This window comes from Mugil cephalus, chromosome 7 (genome assembly GCF_022458985.1).
Source record: "Mugil cephalus isolate CIBA_MC_2020 chromosome 7, CIBA_Mcephalus_1.1, whole genome shotgun sequence".
In the NCBI taxonomy this organism is placed as follows: domain Eukaryota; kingdom Metazoa; phylum Chordata; class Actinopteri; order Mugiliformes; family Mugilidae; genus Mugil; species Mugil cephalus.
In genome coordinates, this window is record NC_061776.1 from 4256551 (window position 1) to 4275714 (window position 19164).

The window sequence follows — 19164 nt, forward strand, 5'->3', positions numbered from 1 at the left end:
AAATGCAAATGGATTTCCAATCATATTATCTTGTGTGTTAATCAGATAGGGAGAACATGTTTCTTAGGCTAATTGGTGACTCTAAAAGTGTGTGAGTGCAAATGGTTGTTTTTTTTGTGTGTTCCTTTCTTGACATGTACAGACTTTACAAGGCTTCCTGGGTGTAGCTTAGGAGTCTTGACACGTGTCTTAGCGTCGCTGCATGTTTTCATGTGTACCTGTTTCTTTTTGACTCTGCCTCTCAATTCATGGTCTCAAGCAGAGTTTGGTTCCCATCTTTCTGCAATACTTGAGTTGGAAGGGTGATATTCCCATGGTTGCATGTGGTGAAGCTATATAGACTTGCAGGAACTCGGTGATACTCGGTGATCTCTTTCAGGACAGAGGACAGTTCTGAGGAAGTAACCCCTATTCCCCTTTTGGCAAACAATGTTCACACCGAGCTTGTGCCAAGGTAAAGGCAAGGGGGACAGGTGTCATCGCTGCACACCTTCTTGGTTTGTCATTGAAACCCTCTCAATGTCCAAGCTCTCACAAGGAGAGGGAACTTCAGCACTGGACAGCTCCCCTGAACCCTTCTCTACTGCCAAGCTCTCACCGGGAGAATCAAATCAAATCAAACTTTATTTATATAGCACCTTTCATGCAATAACAGAAAATGCAACACAAAGTGCTTCACAAATAAAAACCATAAAACATTACAAGAAACAAATCAAGACCATACTCACTCCTTCCCAACCCACTCACACCTCACACCTAAGTGTGGGGTGTCCAACCACCCAGGCTGAAGGGGCCGAAGGGACCCACAGGACGGCGCCCCAGGCGTGGCAGGCCCCCACGAGGAAACACTGGAGAATTAAACTAAGACAGTAAGATGTGGTATGTAAATAAATAAGATGTAAATAAACAAATAAAATAAGTAAATAAAATAAAATAAGCAAGTAAGTACATATATGTAATGTAATGTAATACAAATACAATAAAAGTAAGTAAATAAGTAAGCAAAAAAGAAGAGTGGAATAAAAGTATTAAAATGCATGAAAAACACTAGTAAATAAATAAATAAATAAAATAAAATCATGTAAAAGCCTGATTAAAGAGATGAGTCTTGAGTGCCTTTTTAAAAGTATCAACAGTCTCTGCGGCCCTGAGTCCATCGGGGGCCATAATAACTGAATGCCGCCTCCCTGTGTGTCCTAGATCTAACTTGTGGTCAGTTAAAAGGCCAGTGTCACAGGACCTCAGTGTTGACGAGGGTTGATACCGTAAAAGCAAGTCAGACAGTTAAGAAGGCCCAAGACCATTAAGACATTTACAAACTACTGAAAAACTTCTTCAGCACTGGACAGCTCCTCTGAACCCCTCCGTATGCCAGACATATACACACAAGCAAGCAGCCCCTCCCAGAATAAGCTTTTGTCAAAGATTGAAACCATCTGCTTCAAGTAAACAAGTTAAACTACCATCACCTATTTGTCCAGTTCACAAGATAAAGCAGTTACTCAAAGCAAGAAACTGTCTTTGAACTTGTGACATCCTCTGCAACTTGTGAAGAACAGAGTGACACTAGGAAATAAAAGGAACTGCTGCAAACTTCCATGCAAGCTCATTTGCAGGCTGTCTAATGGGAATCAGTGTCACTTCAGGCGTAGCCAAAACCTTTCCGCCGGGTAAAGTCAAAGTCAATCCATTTGATGGGAAAACAAGGGCAAACTCCCACAGCCACTTCACCCAAAACCAAATCTAATACAGCTAAGACTTACTGCAACAATGCACCAACATCTGTAATGCCAAAGCAGAGAGTGATCTGTTATCAAAGGGTAAAAATCCCTCCAAAATGAAAGGCCTTCAATGGTATTTGAAACTACTTCTGAGCATCAATTTTGTAAATGGAGAGGCTTGGAAACGTCTTGGCAACAATTTTGAATACTTGAATGAGGTAAAAACATTCTGGGAGATAGTATTAAATGTTTTTCACCATTTTCCTTAAGATTGAAAGCTATAATATATCAAAACAAATGATATTATTCACGATATACTTGTCTGTGAAGATACTCTTTAAGTCCATAGAGGAAGTGCATTTTATTCTGTCACATCTCATTATTGACTGTATATCTACTTCATGCTCTATGGTAACCTAAGTGTTGCAGTTCCTCCCTTTGGTAAGTAGAAGGCAGTAAATGTTTAAAATGCTACGTTAAACGTCAACAAAACATGTTTTATATTTATTTTTAATAATGACGGTAATACCAATTTATTCATATTTATTTGGACAGTTTATATATAAAGGAAGAATGGGACATGTGAGCTAGGCTCTGAGAAGCGTTATGTTTTTTGTTTTTATCAGGGTGAGAGGCAACAGAAGCCACTGCTGTTTGTTTGCTCTTTGTCAATTAAAATAAACCACACCAAATTTATATTAGCATTAGCATTAGCATTAGCAGCAGGTCAGAGCATCACTGGAAATTGAACTGTTTGAGAGCTGAACACTGAAAGTTCATGGTCCTCTAACTGACCTGTTAGTGGATAGATCCTAATCACTCATTAATCACAGAGGTGTCTGATCAATAAAATCACATTTAATTAAAGTTGTTATTGTTTATTTCAAACTGTAAAGAGCATCTTTAATCATCAGAACCTCCCTGAATATGTTACCAGGTCATGAGCTTGGACTCACTTCAACTCTGTGTGGGTGGAGGCTCAGAGGAAAAAAGGTTTAGAGTAAACAAGAGAAAGGGAGGGGAGGCAGTGAGTGTGTACAGAAGCAGATATGAATCCGTTCTCAGTGGTTATTAGGACAGAAAACAAACTGCTGACAGCCAATCAGACTTCCTTCCTGCAGCAGACGGGCTGTGTGGGTTTGTGCTCTGCAGCCTCCACACCGTTAGCTGTGGCTTTTCACTTTAATGACAGTTTCAACCACCAGCTCTGGTTAAAGAATCTTTCCAGGAAGCACCTGTGTTCTTCAACTGAGAGACAAGAAACACATTTATTTTCATCATTAAAAATTAGAACCAGTTCTTTTTATGTTAAATTGTTTTTCCAATTAAATGAAACTAATTATTTTATTGTATTGTGTTTAAAATCTTTCATTCTCTCATATTTTTTTCTCTCTGATGAAAGTAAATTTAAAGAAGTTGAACTCTGCCTGCAAAGAGTTTAAATTGATCCAATGAGAAGATTTTCAACTTCTATATGAAACAATGATGCTTCCTGTTCTTTATCATTAATCAGAACCCAACACAAACGTCACTGAACAGAGACACAAACCCACGATATGAACAAGTCATGCTGTTTGTTGTGAAGCAGGCGTCCATGTTGGTTCACCTCAAGTCTCATTATTTCCATGAGTTATAGTTGACAAAAGAGTCTGAATGTCCCAATCAGTTGTAATTCACCATGAGTTCACCTTATTAACCACACTGACCCACATTTCTCATGGAAATTAAATTCAAGCTTCATTTTTTATCAGTGCAGTCTGTGCTTCATTCACAGGGTTCATAGAAATCACATCCAACAGTCACTAATATACGAGCTAAAGTATTTGACTTGCTTTATTAAGACACATGAAAAGAATAAAAATGTGTTTATTGAGTGTGATCCAGTGAAACAAAAGAGCAGCCTGGTGGAGATTGCATTTATTAGAAAGAAGAAACACAAGAGCAGAAGAAACAGCTGGAAACTGATGATGATTCTCATTATTATACAAGTCACAGTTAAAAGTGGAAATAAACTAGACGACTAGAGAATGAACACGTTCTAGGAGCAGATTTCTATGTGAATATATGTGTTTCTATTTACAGGACGACAATCAACACGTGAATGAACAGATACAGATTACAAAGAAGAACATTTCAACAACATTTACTGAAAACTGATGAAAGTGATGAATGAGATGAAGTGATGAGATGTGATGGAGAGAAAAGAGGAGCAGAAAACAGTCAGTCAGCATGTGTGGAGCTGGTGGACGGTCCCTTGTTTGTGAGGCTCGTCAGCAGAGAGAGTCCACAGCAGTACACCAGACTCTTCACTATCAGCACTGTGTACAGCAGACAGAGCAGCTTCACCCTGCACTGAGACTGGAAGGACACTGACAGACACACACACACACACACACACATATGAATTAGTGCAAGTGTCAGATTGATCCTGTAAAGTTGTTCTAGTGTCCTCATTGGACATTAGAGCTGTCCATGCAGAGAGGCAGCAGGTGATCTTACAGTGATGTTGCTGCAGAGCTGCCAGGTCTGCTGGCTCTCTCTCTGGAGGACAGGAGGCTGCTGGAGCTGGAACCCCTGAAACAGAAAAGGAGTCAAATGTTTGGAGCTGCAGTGACAAATGTCAGTCCTCTGCCCCTCTGATCTCTTCGACAGTGTCTCCACATGAAGCTGAACCACTGCTGGACACAGTCACCAAGCCTTCATTACCTTGTAGTGCTTGGGCCTCCACTCTGTCCTCCACTCTTTCTTCCAATGTGTCCTCCACTATGCCTCCCTCGTGCTTGACGGAGCAGATGTATTTATATGTGTACAGATCATCTCTATCCACCAGTCTGATGGAGGCTCTGCGTCCTGACTCTCTGAGCTCCAGCTGATCTCCCTGAGCAGAGGTCAGATCCTCCAGAGAGCCGCCCTTCTTCTGTCTTTTCCAGGAGAACTGACCACAGGAGGAAACATGGATGAGGCCAGACACAGCAGGAGCTCTTCCCCTCCTGGTTGGGTCTGGATGCTGCTGGTAATCACGCTCACCACGGGCTTCACTACCTGCTCATCTGAAGTTTGACAGCACACACACATTGACACAGTCAACAGCAGCTTACAGCACTGGTCTGGATTCAGCCTGATCCTGGAAACTACATGGACTCTGATCACTAAACTACTCATCAATACACAACAAACATCAACCAGCATTAATGTTTCCAGCAGTCTGAGCTACAGTAGCTCGTCTGTTGGATCAGACCACAAGGGTCAATGATCCTCTGCTGCCCATGACCACCCTGTCTCTGGTTCTTGTCCTTCCTTAGACCACTTTTGATAGATACTAATCACTTTAGACCAGGAAAACCCCACAAGAGCTGCAGTTCTGGAGATGCTCTGAACCCAGTCGTCTAACCACTTCAACGGTCATAATGTTATGGCTGATCAGTGTACATATTCAGTATATATTATAACTTTCTTCATGTAAATTTCTGTTTCTAAAATAACTGATGTTACATAAAATAAATAAATGAATCAGAACAGAATACAGTAGTTGATCAATCATCAGTTGTATAATCAAACCTGCTCCCAGTAGAACAAACACACACTGGACAATCACAACACAAACTGGAATATCCTTAATACATTTGGAATAACTTGTGTTTGTATATCCTTGATTCTTTCATATACAATATACATGCATGCATACGTAAATAGGATTTCTATTGGATTAAAATTCTATTATTTGTATTTAATTAACATTTTTTTACTTCTTTATATTTCCTCTGTGCTCTGTCCTCAAACTGTCTACTGCTGCAACGCTGCAAATTTCCCCACGGTGGAATAAATAAAGGATTATTTTATTTTATTTTAATCAAATGACATTATTTGCTCATTTTCAATTTGTTTCAAAGAAGTTAGGAAACATGTCGACTGTTTTTCACTAAGTCGTCTTTTATTAATTAGAATTATTGTAGTTTACAACGTGAAATATTTTCCTATTTAATTCATTTTATTTTATTTTACTTAATTTTATTTTATTTTATTTTATTTTATTTTATTTTATTTTATTTTATTTTATTTTATTTTATTTTATTTTATTTTATTTTATTAATTAGAAAGGCTTTTCAGAATAAGACGTCATCTGTATAGCCACATTTGTTTCTCCAAAACCTCTACATAAGGTTCAGCGTTAATGGTTCGTTCACAAATGTGTAAGTTAATGAAGATCACCAACATTCAACACTGCTTTTTATTTTATGATATTATGAACTGTAGACCATGAAATACACGAATATTATTTGGTCCAAAAGTCTCTCACAGAGTCATGAAGCCTCTCTCCTCCAACACCATTTATTTCTAATTAACCTAATTAGCTGTGAAATTAAATGAAATTAAAGCAACTTCTCCTAAATAGTTTTTATGTCTTTGTAATATTTTCAATAAAATAAAATTAAATAATTTTCAAACCCCTGAATTCTGTTTTCATTTGTACGTTTGTCATTTCAGTGGTTACAACATGTATTGAATATTACACATTTAAGAGCACAGACTTTAATCACTAATAAAACTCATCAATATACAAGTTTGTGTCAGTCATGTTCAAATGTTTAAATACTTTATGCTGATGATAGTAATAAAACATTGTTTGAGTTTATTCTATTTATTCTAACATCACATTCACTGAATGTTTTTATTCTTTTTCTATAAAAACATCATCAATTAAAGACACATTTACATCATATAATATTAACTGACAGAGATTAGATCTGACAAGGTTCTAACTTTCAGAAATGATCCAGTTCAATCGATAGACACTTCAAAACAATCTGAAATAGTTGAACATCAAATATCATCTTGTTTACACAGAATTACTGAGACGATCAAATCCTAAATGTTTGTAACGTCACTAATATTTACAGAAATAAAGAATAACTTTAGTTGTTGAGTGAAATTTCAACATTTTTTCAGAAGTGATTGAGCTTTTCTTATGTAACAATGGCTGCAGGATGAATTCTCTAATAATGAGGAAAAAACTAACATGTAAAGCCTGAAGCAGCACAAACTGACTCTAAACACGTTTCAGCTTCTACAATAAAACAAGTGAAGGAAAAGAAATGTTTGTTCTTACCTGTTACAATGAGTTTAGTTCCAGAGACAAACATACGGTAGTTGTTGGCCCACAGTGAAAAAGACTAATACAAAAACCTGTGTGCCGTTGAGAGAGTCAGCTGAGGTGAAGGAGTCAAAAGAGGAAGTGGGATCATATTTCAGCTCCTTCATGTGTTTCTCTATTGTTCAGATCTACATGACTGTCTCTTCTTCTCTTTTCTTTTCTCCACACTAGCAGCATGGCTCTGATGTTAATGTCAGTGGTTGGTCAGTCCACTACTTTAGTGATGTGTCATCAGCGCCTTAGAGACAGCTCATCCTGATGACGTTATTATCACTAAGGGGGACTTCAGTCAGGGCAGGCTACAGACTCTATTCCCCAAATACTACCAACATGTGGACATGTTGCAAAAATAACACCTTAGATCATGTCCACAGTAACATACGGCTGCATACAGGGCTGCACACTCCCCCCACTTCAGACACTTGGACCACATGTCTTTGTTACTGTACCAGCCTACAGACCAATAAGTTTAATCTCTGGAGCACCCTGCAGGACTGTTTTTCTAGGACAGACTGGGATGTGTTTAAAGCTGCAGCCACAGTGGGAGACTCTTCTGTTAGCACACAGGACTACGCTGAGTATGTGACTGGGTACATCAGCACTTGTGTTTGTTCAATATTGTACACCCACGACCAACCCACAACACAGACAAGACTGAGGAGATGATAATTTCCATGAGGAAGGAGTGGAGCCCTGATCAGCTACTGTTTACACAGGAACTTTGCGTACCTAGGGGTCCACATCATTGAAGACCTCACCTGGACACTGAATACCACACAGCTGGTCAAGAAGGCTCAACAGTTACTCTTATTCTTGAGGACACTGAGGAAGTTCATCATGATGCCTTAGATCCTCAGCAACTTCTACAGCTGCATCGTTCAGAGCATCTTAACAAGCTGCATCACCGTGTTCTACAGCAGCACTAAGGACTGCACACGCCTGCAGTGATGAAGACTGCTGAGAAGATCACCAAGACTCCACAGGAGACTCCACAGGACCACCAAGGACCCCACCCACCCCCCAAACAGACTGTTCACACTCCTACCCTCAGGCCTGATGTGCTGGAGTATGAAATGTAGTGACCTGATGAAGAAGTCCCTTTTCCTCCCTGACATTAAACTAAGTATATATTATAGACAGGAGTCTATAATCATGGACTAAAATCATGGACGAGATCATCTCACACAATGTTTCTGTTTCTGTTCACATTTCAGTTAATTGTGTACACTCATGTCCATTTAGATATTTGCACTAGTCTTTTTCTTTAATCTTTTTATATTCTGTTACTAAGATTTTTATATTGTTAGGTATTTGGGTGGACGACAAAAGAAGAATTTTGTTATAAAGGGAAACATTTATATACTACGGTGGCAACAAGGGCCAAACGGAGGGCAACGACCTAATACGTCTCAGTTCAAGAAAAACAGCTTCAAGTAAAGAAACGATGCAAAATCACAAACTCAAACACACAAACTCAAACGAGGTACAAAAAGCGGAACGTGGTGCAAGCGAAAAAAGTCGTTTACTTATTTGCTCAACTAACTACTATTACTGATTTCATTTCCCATTGTTGTTGTTTTGTTGACTTTGTTATATTTATATTTTTGGTAACACTTTCTATGAAGGTTGTATTTATAATGCCCTATGAATGCACTCATAATGTTTTATAAGGTGTCTATAAAGCATTATAATGGTCATTATTACCATCTATACATATTCACAAGTCGTCATAACCAAATTCATGATGCATTATGACAACTGGTTATGAATGATTATAATTTTAATCTGAATAGTGCATTATAAATATGTCAATATCTGCCTAGTCACTTGTTAATGTTATGATGCATCATAAGTACTTTGCTTTGCTAAATGTGCAGTGATGCATAATGAGTTTTGACTTCGCCTATAGTGCTTTATATCTGTAGCTATAAGTATATGTAATAAAGTTATAATAATGTATACATCTCCCTACAGCACACAGTCATAAACAGCTATGCAATTTCATAAGTGCTATTTGTCAGCGCTAAGTAAAGTGACAAGAATATGACACTATTATTAACAGATATAAGTTACTATGAGTAATTAAAAGGTGCAATGAACTAAGCCCTGAGTCTGGCATCTTTACCCCATATGCACAATGTTAATATCATAGGTGTTATTTGTCAGCTTTAGGTAAATTAGTGCAAATGAGGTGTTGTGGATATAAGACTATTATAAACAAATATGAGGCACAATGAAATGAGAGCCTGGACAGTAAAGACAAAAGGAATGCATTTAGTTCACTTTATTTTCATTTAAACCAACACACAAAATCAGAATGATCATCAATGCTCTGACATTACACAAACACATGAAACACATGAAACAGGCCACAAAAGTGGCACGGCGTGGTCCTAGAGATGTGGCTCTTAAAAGTGCCTTTGGGTTGGTGAGGTGATTCAGGGTCAGAGGTCAGGAGATGGTTTGACAGCAACTACAAGAAGAACAGAGGCAAATCTTTAGTGCTCTAGCTGGGTTTGTTTTTTTATGCAGAAAGGTTTGAATGAAAACACATAAACAGATCACGTTTTTTTGTTTAAAGCAGCCTTATTGAGACATTATGTTACCGCATATCGTGCAGGCAGCGCAGATTATCCGTAGATGGCTTAAGCTAGCTAGACGAAAGTTACCAGACACGGCTAGTTTTAATTCACAAATTAGATCGTTTTCATATTCTTGCGTTTAATGATTGAAACCATTCGAAATCATTGCTTTAATATGTAAACGATGTGCTTCATGTAAGCAAAGTAAGGCATTAGCTCACAAAACACTAGCAGGACAGAGAGACAACCTACCTGTCCTGGAGAGGACTCAGCGGAGAAAGGAAAGAAAAGCCGCTTTACGACTAGTACATACAGTCAATGCTTTACGACAGTGGGAGGAGCTTTTATTAAACTAGCTTTTCATTAAACGGAAGAATATGAAAACGATCTAATTTGTGAATTAAAACTAGCCGTGTCTGGTAACTTTCGTGTAGCTAGCTTAAGCCACCTACGGGTAATCTGCGCTGCCTGCACGATATGCGGTAACATAATGTCTCATTACGCTGCTTTAAACAAAAAAACGTGATCTGCTTGTGTGTTTTCAATCAAACCTTTCTGCATAAAAACAAACCCAGCTAGAGCACTAAAGATTTGCCTCTGTTCTTCTTGTAGTTGCTGTCAAACCATCTCCTGACCTCTGACCCTGAATCACCTCACCAACCCAAAGGCACTTTTAAGAGCCACATCTCTAGGACCACGCCGTGCCACTTTTGTGGCCTGTTTCATGTGTTTCATGTGTTTGTGTAATGTGCTCAGAGCGTTGATAATCATTCTGATTATGTGTGTTGGTTTAAATGGAAATAAAGTGAACTAAATGCATTCCTTTTGTCTTTACTGTCCAGGCTCTCATTTCATTGTGCCTCATATTTGTTTATAATAGTCTTATATCCACAACACCTCATTTGCACTAATTTACCTAAAGCTGACAAATAACACCTATGATATTAACATTGTGCATATGGGGTAAAGATGCCAGACTCAGGACTTAGTTCATTGCACCTTCTAATTACTCATAGTAACTTATATCTGTTAATAATAGTGACATATTCTTGTCACTTTACTTAGCGCTGACAAATAGCACTTATGATATTGCATAGCTGTTTATAACTGTGTGCTGTAGGGAGATGCATACATTATTATAACTTTATTACATATACTTATAACTACAGATATAAAGCACTATAGGTGAAGTCAAAACTCATTATGCATCACTGCACATTTAGCAAAGCAAAGTAGTTATGATGCATCATAACATTAACAAGTGACTAGGCAGATATTGACATATTTATAATGCACTATTCAGATTAAAATTATAATCATTCATAACCAGTTGTCATAGTGCATCATGAAGTTGGTTTATGACGACTTGTGAATATGTATAGATGGTTTATAGACACCTTATAAAACATTATGAGTGCATTCATAGGGCATTATAAATACAACCTTCATAGAAAGTGTTACCATATTTTTGTTACATCATATGCAATTTTGTCAATAATGCAAACCATTGTGAGTTACGGTAATTCAACAACTGCGTAGTTTAACAGATCACTGAAAATCCCCTCGGTTCTGAAGGAATTAAAACAGGTTAAAAAAGGTGCTCATGAATACTGGTAAATTCAGGTAATTCAGACACACACACTCTGTCAGCTGACAGTTAAAACAATTGTAGGGGAGAGTGGGGTAAAGTGAGACATTTTTTACATTTGCTGCCCTCTCAGCGAGCTAAAATGATATGACATGATATATGATATCAGTAAAATGTACACATTTTCCATTAATTCAGGATGTTTCCTATCAATGAAAATGGTCAGAATGTATTCAGGATGAAGGGCAGTGAAAATGTAATTGTTTTTTAAAAAGTGGTCTTGTGTCTCAGTTTACCCCAGCTTCAGGGTAAAGTGAGACACACCAGAGAAATCAAGGGGGTAAAGTGAACCAGCTCGGGTTAAAGTGATCCACTTACTTTTTCCACTCTGAAACCAGCATAACAACACATGTTGTAACATTTAGAAGTGGGGATTGGTCAATTAAGCACTTTTTTCCTAAACACTTGAAAGTAACTCTAAACAAAATCAAATACAAAATAATATAATTCAAAATGTTTTAATTAACATTTAAATGACAGATACAAGTTAGATTAGAACCCAGTCAGAACACAGGACCCTTAGAACCAGCTTGAAAAGCCTGGGACCCACAAAACAGGAAGAACATCCGCTCTCATTCTCTCCAACTAGGCCTACTCTACATTCCAGCCCTGAAGGTTACAGGGAAAGATGAGGAGTTGCTCTCTCTGTGTGGTTCCTCCAGGCCTTTTAGGTTGAGGCAGCTTCTTCACCACATCACTTTTGTAGATGTTCCACATCATTTTCCTTTATAGCAAACATGGGTCTCTCCCACTCTTTCAGGAGGCTTCAGTGCTAACCACAGAGCTGCTGTACAGCAACCTGTAAAAAAAAAATGTAAAAAATAAAAAAAAAATAAAATAATGAATGTGCTCAGAATATTGATAATCATTCTGATTATGTGTGTTGTTTTAAATGAAAATAAAGTGAACTAAATGCATTCATGGGATGTTGTGGCATCAGCCACTCTTTGAATTTTGTCAATCACTGGTTACAGTAATAAAACTGCTGCAAGCTTTTATTTTATTTATGCGCAGGCTGATGTTTAAGTTATAAAAGGTTAAACTAGAGACCAGAAATAACCCGAGATACATATGGAAGTTTATTTTACTACACTTTGTATATGGGAAATATGAGACATAAATAGATTACATGTAAGCAGAGAAGATGAGAGAGAAAGTGATTTACTGAGTATGTGATGATTGTATTTGATGAAGATTAATGTGATGCTGATGACTACAAAATAAATATGATGCATGATGGAAAATTCTCTTTCAGGGCCTGTGTCTGGAGCTAAAGAAGGATGAATGAAAGGAGTGTAAACATACACAATACTAGGAAGGTGGTCATGATGTTATGGCTGATCGATATGGAGCTTTATCTTCATCTGGAACATTTGTCTGAAATCATTCATTATCATGAACTAAATCCTAAAATATCTTTGTGTTCTTTTGCTCTTTGGTTTTGATTGACTTTGTGTTTTTGGTGTTTGTTCTGTTTTTTCATGTTTTTTTTTTTATCAATAATAACATCAATAAATCTGATGACCAATAAATAGTGAGAGCAGGAAAGAAGAATCTCCCTCAGCTCAGTAGTTTGTGACTCTGTCTGAGATGGAGGTGAAATATGTGAACCTGGGCTCTGGTTTACTGCTCTCTTCCTGTCACAAACACTGTTTGACATCTGTTCATCTGTTGGTTTTTGTTCAGGCTGCTCACATCATTTCTCACTGTGGGTAACATAGCAGAAGCAGTAGTAGGAGGCTGAATGATCGACTTTAACTTTCTCTGTTTTCAACTCACAAACGTTCTGATTACACACAGCTGAGAAATTATCTCTCTGAGGATGATTATAATCTTTATCAATTTCACCATCACGTTTATCAATATCAAGAATCACTCTGAAAGTTTCTGTTTCTTTCTTCTGGTACCAGTATATATAGCTACCACACTGGCCAGTTCCTTCACATCTAAAGGAGACTGTTTGACCAACTCTCCTGGTCCATGTTAACTGGTCCTGGGTCAGATCTGCTGCCATGGCAACCAGGGCTGTAGAGACACAGACAGATAGATGAAGGTTAGTGAGACAGTGTTTGTGAAAGGTGGAGTTTGTTGGAAACACTCACCTGAACACAGACAGCACAGAGCAGCAGCTGGGAGGAAAAGCATTTTGTGTGGTGGTGTATCCTCTGGTGAACCTGGGGAGAAGTGGAGCTCTGATGCAGCTGAGGCCCAACAAGGACGAGCTGTGACATGAGACGAGGCCACGTGGTTTCTAGCAGGTCCTCAAAGCTCCCTGCAGCCCCTGCAGCCCACAGATGAGACGGCTGCTGATGATTGACAGCTCAGATCAAGCTGCTGTGTCCTTTTATGGTCTTGATTTGAATCTGACAGCAGATGAAAAACATCTGGGTCACATGATGCAGAAAGACTAAAAAACATTCATGTTCCCACAAACACATTCAGGTTGGTGGTGAATTTAGTAACACAGACTGTTCTCTGTTGTTGAAGAACATTTTAAGAGATGAAACCATCAACAATCCTCCACAGAGCAGGTTTACTGTGTAATATGTAACATCAATGTGCAGCTTTAATATCTCTCAGGACATACAGGAGGAATTTGACAAGTGAAAGCAGAAGATCAAATGTTTGACTTCAACTCCTAAAAGTAGAATCAAAGCTCAGTGACTCTGAGAGATTCTGGTCAGTTAGAAGAGATTTCCTGCTCTGACATGTTTGATAAATACAGACCTGATCCGCTCTGATCATTTTGTTGGTGCCTGAGGCTGAAATGAAGAAGCAAAGAGAAGCAGCGCCACCCTGTGGTGAGTCACTGGAAGTACAAAGGCATCCAGACACAAATGACTCACAGTGGTTCAGTGAAACAGCTCTGAGCTCTGGATGCAGAACATCCACCATGTTCTGGACAAACAGAGTCATTATGGAGCCAGCTGCTTGTTCATTACCACTGTAGCTGTTCACATCTGCAGCTTCACCATTCAAAGAAAAACTCCAATGATGAGTTTGATCAATGAAAGGATGAAAGAAAATGAAAATCTCATCCTCCACAAATCATATCATTCCTCCTTCTTTTCATACTGGATCTCTACTTTCATGATATTCAGCAGATATGTCTGCTGTAATACATGTTCTATGGAGAGAAGAAGGTTCTGTTCCATGTGAAGGTTTTTCAGGGCAGCAGTTAATGACTGAATCCGCAGGAAATAAGTGGTTTAAAACTGGATTAAATTTGGATTTACTACAGTAGACACTCAGGTGTTGGACTTATACCATAGACTGTAAATATACAATCAGTGGTTAGAGGTGATAGCATGAAATGTACTGTCAGTATGTACTTTAAAGATAAAAAGTAACCGCACAGAGAAGTATATCATGAAAATAATACAACAAGGACATTTCAGAGCATCACTGCCACAACAAGAAACAAGAAAAAGGTGTCATATAACATATATAATATTATAATGTGAAAACTGACCCATTTTAGTTTTTCTGATGTTTCATCTCTTCTCTGTTTATATATTTTACCATGAGATAGAGTTACTTGCATGCTTTTGTGAATAAAATAACATAATATATAATCAAATATATCAATGTCATTTTTTTCAATTCCAACAATTTCATCATTGATGATATTTAAAGCATTGAAATGAATTCAAATGTTTAAAAGTCATATTTCTCTTCCTGCCTGATTCTAAACATCTAAAGGACCAGATGTGTTGAGTTCTTCTTAATTATTTTCAACTCCCAGTCCAACCACATTGGCACATAGGCATTCACACATTATACATATATTGACTTACGTCCCTACATACATACATACTAAGCACACATATGGAGAAACAAGTATTTTATACAAACATTGTTACAACACTCCCTAGTTCCAAAAGCATTTCACTTCTCATCTCATCTCATACTACCCCTTAATCCTCACTAGGGTCACGGGGGTTGCTGGAGTTTATCCCAGCTGGCATTGGGTGAGAGGCGGGGTACACCCTGGACAGGTCTCCAGCCTATCGCAGGACTAACACAGAGACAAACAACCATTCACCCCCGACTGTGGAACAGCTGGGGTGCCATCCTTGGGGTTGTCCTTGTCTGCCCAGGGGGGCGCCGTCCCTTGGGTCCCTTCAGCCTGGGTGGTTAGACACTCTGCACCTTGGTGTGGGGGCCTCTCTGCTCGGGTCAGGGTGATCCTTACCGCAACGTCCCTATGGTTAAGGGGCTGGGACCCCTAGACGTGGACGCCCCTGCTTATGTAAAGCACTTTGGGATGCTTTTCACTATGAAAAGTGCTATATAAATAAATAAAGTTTAAAGTTTGAAACAGTGCCTCACTGTTTTACGACCCTTTGCGCTCACATAGTATGCTATGTATACTTTTATCCAGCAGATGTCGCTATATTTAATTGTATCAAATGCTTCGAAACACTGAACCATTTTAACACAATTGCTTCAGATTGATTCAGTGTTTCAGAAAGCTTCAGTTTCTCCATCACTACTTCCACCTGGTGTCCCACTGTGAAGGTCTGGATGAAACAGGGAGTAAATCTTTGGTTCCTTGTCGATATGTTCGTTATTCTGGTGCAGACTTTAAACCGTCGACTGTATAGAGAAGACAACGACACTAATTCGTAGAAAAAAATCTTTCAATAACCACAATGATTTAAATATTGTGTCAGAGTGAATACATTTAGTCTTCACTTCAAAAAAAAAATCCAATATTACATACAGTATATGTATTCTAAGGTAACTGAAACAATCCCATCAAGCTTTGGTACAATGTTGTGGCCTGTTGGGAGATGAGGAGGATGAAAAGGATGGAGCCTGCTGCCCCCAGACGGCTGCCATCTTGGTTCCTTATGAGGTGGATGAGCATCCAGTTGCAGCCAATCACAAGTTAGATGTGGCCCGTTCTCCCAATCACCTCTGGCACAGTCCTATTATTAGATAGGGATTAGAGATAAAGAAAAAACACATCACACATGCAGCACACACGACAGCCCTGTAAAATGACCACAGTCATAACACTATGATTACACTTGGTGGTGAGCGCTCAGTACGTTTACATGCACGGCTTGATTGAGCTTTGCTCAATAATCGACTTTCTGATTGTGGCCCTTGTCCCAGTTTACATGTAACGGAGAATAAACAGGATCATACAATAAATAAGAGTCGTTTATGTGTCAGGCCGGGATTTCAAACAACAACCAGATGGATAATAGTTCAGCTTTTTTAATGTCGTACGTAATGTGTGAATTTCTTATGGTGCAGATAAGATGGCGCTATCCCTCAGGTGGTTCTTCTACCACCTCTGTTTACCTTCTTCTTCTGCGTCCGTCTTTTTCTTGGATGTTTTTGTTCCAGGGTCATATGCCAGCGTTGTGGTTGTGGCACATGTTCACACACATTATCCACTTAAAAGTCTGACTAAGGCGTATACATGCCGGAGAAAATGGATTTCCAATCACATTATCTTGTGTGTTAATCAGATAGGGAGAACATGTTTCTTAGGCTAATTGGTGACTCTAAAAGTGTGTGAGTGCAAATGGTTGTGTTTTTATGTTTGTGTTCCTTTCTTGACATGTACAGAGTTTATAAGGCTTCCTGGGTGTAGCTAAGGATTCTTGGCGTTGGTATATATTGTCATGTGTACCTGTTTCTTTTTGACTCTGCCTCTCAATTCATGTTCTCAAGCAGAGTTTGGTTCCCATCTTTCTGCCATACGTGAGCTGGAAGGGTGATATCCCCATAGTTTCATGTGGTGAAGCTCTATAGACTTGCAGGAACTCAGTGATATGAGCTTGACATGGAGATTTCTCTCTTTGAGCAGTAAGGATACCACACTATTCAGCCTCTATACTTTCCTTATGGATGGTAGATCATGGTCTTGATGTGTTGTACACATTGCTCTTTCAGGAAAGAGGACAGTTCTGAGGAAGTAATGTTTGGGCCAGGCCATTATCTGTTAATGTCATGATGCTCTCAGTTCCCCTTTTGGCCAACAATGTCTACACCACGCTTGTGCCAAGGTAAAGGCAAGGGGGACAGGTGTCATTGGTTCAGTCCTTCTTGTTTTGTCATTGAAACCCTCTTTTTGTCCAAGCTCTCAGAGGGAGAGGTAACTTCAGAACTGGACAGCTCCTCTAAACCCCTCCGTATGCCAGACATATACACACAAGCAAGCAGCCCCTCCCAGAATAATCTTTTGCCAAAGATTGAAACCATCTGCTTCAAGTGAATGAGCTAAACTACCATCACCTGTTTGTCCAGTTCACAAGATTAAGGCAGTTGCTTAAAGCAAGATACTGCCTTTGAACTTGTGACATCCTCTGCAACTTGTGAAGAACAGAGTGGCACTAGGAAATAAAAGGAACTGCTGCAAACTTCCATGCAAGCTCATTTGCTGTCAAGGTTCCATGTCTGTCTGTGTCATGTTCCATGTCTGTCCATGCCATGTTTTGATGTCTTGTTCCATGTTTCTATGTCATGATTGTTTTGTCAAGGTTCCATGTCTGTCCATGTCATGTTGTTTCCTGTTTTATTTTGTTAAGTAGCTGGGTTTCCTGTTTTGTTTCTCCTTGTCTGTTGATTGTTAATTTGTGTCACCTGCATTGATTGTCATCAAGTGTTTCACCTGTGTCTTGTCATCCCTCAGTCCTCATGTGTATATATAGTCCTACCTTTCCCTTTGTTCCTTGTCGCGTCGTTGATGTTACCTTTACGTCTCCATGCCATGATCCATGTTTCCTCGTCCTTGGTCCATGTCACCTTGCCATGTTTGATGATTCTTTTCTATTTTTGGATTTTGGTTTTCCTGCCGTGAGCAGCGCTTTTTGTTAATTATTAAAGACCTTGTTGTTTGAGATCCTGCTTCATCAATAGTCCTGCATCTCGGTCCTCACGTACAAACTCCAACCTCAACTCCCCAACGTGACATTTGCAGGCTGTCTAATGGGAATCAGTGCCACTTCAGGCGTAGCCAAAACCTTTCCACCAGGTAAAGTCAAAGTCAATCCTGTTAATGGGATACAATACAATAACAAGGGCAAACTCCCACAGCCACTTCACCTGAAACCAAATCTAATACAGCAAAGACTTACTGCAACAATACACCAACATCTGTAATGCCAAAACAGAGAGTGATCTGTTATCAAAGGGTAAAACTCCCTCCAAAATGAAAGTCCTTCAATAGTATTTGAAACTACATCTGAGCATCAATTTTGTAAGTGGAGAGGCTTGGAAACGGCTTGGCAACACTTTTGAATACTTGCATGAAGTAAAGCATTCTGGGAAATAGTATTAAATGTTTTTCACCATTTTCCATAAGTTTGAAAGTTATAATTCATCAAAATAAATTATATTATTCATGGTATACTTGTCTGTGCAGATACTCTTTAAGTCCATAGAGGAAGTGCTTTTTATTCTATCACATCTCACTATTGACTGTATATCTACTTTATGCTCTAAGGCAGGGGTGTCAAACTCTTGTTAGTTCAGGGGCCACTTACAGAACATTATGATCTCAAGGGGGCCAGACCTTCAAATAATGACAACTTCAAATGTTTCCCTTTGTTTTAGCACAAAGAAGTACATTATGAAAGCGTTTACATTTAATGAACTGCACTATTACAAAATCTTTTATGAACAACCAGATGTTTCTTAAGAAAAAGAAGTGCAATTTCTGTATGTCTCAATGACAGTGTTGTGTCCACAGCTCTTACTAAAATTGTGTGAAACGTAGGAAAAGCAGTTACTTTAATTGGAAAATTTGCAGTTAATGCACTTTGCAAATTCATCCCGCGGGCCAGATTGGACCCTCTGACGGGCCGCTTTTGGCCCGCGGGCCGCATGTTTGACACCTGTGCCCTAAGGTAACCTAAGTGTTGCAATTCCTGGCGTTGGCCAGTAGAAGGCAGTAAACGTTTAAAATGCTACGTTAAACGTCAACAAAACATGTTTAATGTTAATTTTTTAATAATGACGATAATACCAATTTATTCATATTTATTTGGACAGTTTATATATAAAGGAAGAATAGGACATGTGAGCTAGGCTCTGAGAAAG

The 19164-nt window shown here is 38.8% G+C and overlaps 1 pseudogene; it reads right to left on the reverse strand.

Annotated features, from left to right (window-relative positions):
* Nucleotides 1-241: 241 nt before the first annotated feature.
* LOC125010633 lies at nucleotides 242-13248 on the reverse strand (annotated as a pseudogene).
* Between the last annotated feature and the right edge of the window lie 5916 nt (nucleotides 13249-19164).